General features: G+C 39.6%; 1 pseudogene; it reads right to left on the bottom strand.

Annotated features, from left to right (window-relative positions):
• Positions 1–411: 411 nt before the first annotated feature.
• On the bottom strand, positions 412–1,691 carry LOC105884224 (T-complex protein 1 subunit delta pseudogene; annotated as a pseudogene).
• Positions 1,692–2,363: the final 672 nt, after the last annotated feature.

Genomic DNA, 2,363 nt, shown 5'->3' with positions numbered 1-2,363 from the left:
ATTTATATTGGGCCACTTTTTCTTCTAAATACTTGTTTAAAAAAAACCACAAAAATCAAATGGATAGATGCCCATGTAGAGTAAAGGAAAATCCCCAGGATTAATCTATAAGAAAGTCAACATGTAAAAATAAACCAATTTCTTCCCTGCTTCTACGTTTTTCAAAAGTATCAGAAATAAAAGAATGTTGGGTGGAGAGTTAAATTAACCTGTCTTTTCAAACCAAATATTTAATATTTTCATTAAATCGTTTCAAGACAATTTCAAACAGATGCCAACTGAAAGACCAAGCTCAGGAATTCATAGAGGAAACAATCTTCCAAATAACAGGGACCACCAAGGCGATCATCTTCCACTCTAGCCGATGTACTGGTGGCCATTATGATGCCAGTCAGCCAGTTATCCAGATTATCAAGTGTTTACCACATCATCAATTTTCAGAATGCTCCAAACAATTTCAGTTGCTAGGGTCAAAGCACTCACTGAAACCAACAGAGGCTGGACAAACAGTTCCTCCAAAATGTTGGAAATGCCACCCTTTTGGACATTACAAATGAATTCAATGTCTTCTCTTTCAATATCCTTAATCACCATAATCTTCATTTTGTTCAAAAAATGTAATGCAAGATCACTAAGAGCATCTCTTAGAATAGACTTCTGTATGAGAAGGACATTACATCCTGTTTTTTTTAATTTGCTTCACTAAATTTAAAATATAGGCTCTTTGTTCTTGCAGCACTCGATCCATCTGGGCGTAGTCAGAAACCACTATTTGATTATCCATATCTGTTTTGGGAGCACATAAGCAAAACTGAATAAGCCCAATTTTAGCCTTTTCAACTCTGGTTATGCCAGAATTTGCCACTTTTTTGGGTGAGAACCAGCCTCTCCACCAGTTCACATTCATCAATTGTCCCACCAAGCTTCTTAACTATTTTAACATCTCTAAGATCTACACTAGTGGCTGTGGCTGGGTCAATCACTTTCGTCACTGCATTTACACTCATTGGAGAAAGTAGACTTGAGAGACAACCTTGGAGTTCAATAAAGTGGTTGCACTATTTAACAAAGTTTCTCTGTCACTTAGTTCCACAACCAGTCAACCACAAGTTGAGACATGTCAGTCAAGACTTCAATGCCCTTTCCCAAGGCCTTCTGGAATGACTTGGAAATGATGGTTGGATGAATCCCTTTCTGAAGAAGCTTAATGCAAGATTCCAAGAGAAAGCCAGCAATGATAACTACTGATGTGGTGCCATCTCCTGCTTCTGTATCTTGAGCCTTAGACAGCTCTACCAGCATTCTGGCTGCTGGATGTAATACCTGCATTTGTTTCAGAATGGTGGCACCATCATTGGTAATGGTCACATCACCTTTTCTATCTTGAATCATTTTATCCATTCCTTTTGGTCCAAGTCTTGTTCTAATAGCATCAGCAACCGCTTTCGCCTCAGAAATGTTGCCGAAGCGGATCTGGGCTGGCTTGTGGCAATCCTGATAGGCGCTTTTTCCGCGGCCGCCAGCTCCAGCTGACGCTGAGCTCCAGGGTGCCAAGTTCTCTGGCATGGCAAACTTGGCTGGGTCTGCACGGGTTCGGGAAGGACAGATGGACCCGGATTCAGGCCGGCCACAGAGTAACAGTAAGCGTCCACCAATATGTCTTTTCTTATTTCTGTGCTCCATTCAGGCACTATAATCTCTTACCTGGATTCTTTGTGAGTGTATTTTTGTTCATAGGTGGTTGTTCACATTGATATTTTTTGCGGGGACAAGCACTGGAAACTCTTATTCTGCCATCTTGCTAATATCATTCCATTGTTGGCCAATCACAAGTCCATAGTGCAGACAGGATTCCATAAAGATATATTCAGGTCCCAGTCATGCATCTCCAAAGTTCTGTCACTTCCGCTTTAACTGATGACTTTAACCTCAAGCTGGTAGCAGATGGTTTGCAGCCACTTCAATGTCAAATATCCCCTTACAAACTCGATTTCACATAATTTAAAAATCTATGATAAATTTATATACTGTATTATTAAGAATATTCCTGAGACTACTGATAGGAACCAAATCTTCCACTTATAGTTTTATGTATCTGATGATTAGAAAAATTTCCACACATTAGCTTTAGTTCCATACACTTCAAACCTTGTTTTTGTTCCACTACAAACATACTTTAGATGCCGGGCACCTTAAGACATATTTATATCACATATTCATACTACTTTGGCTATATACTAGTGAGTCACAACATTAATCAAGTTGGCAGAGTGGGCAAAACGAGTATGCCCGGAAGCTATTCCTATGCTAGAATGAGGAAGTCGTAACTTAAATATATGGGAAGTGATGGTGTGAGACACACA

Source organism: Microcebus murinus, chromosome 2, assembly GCF_040939455.1.
Source record: "Microcebus murinus isolate Inina chromosome 2, M.murinus_Inina_mat1.0, whole genome shotgun sequence".
In the NCBI taxonomy this organism is placed as follows: Eukaryota; Metazoa; Chordata; class Mammalia; order Primates; family Cheirogaleidae; genus Microcebus; species Microcebus murinus.
The sequence above is the reverse complement of the archived record's forward strand: the minus strand, read 5'-3'. Positions and strand labels throughout refer to the sequence as shown.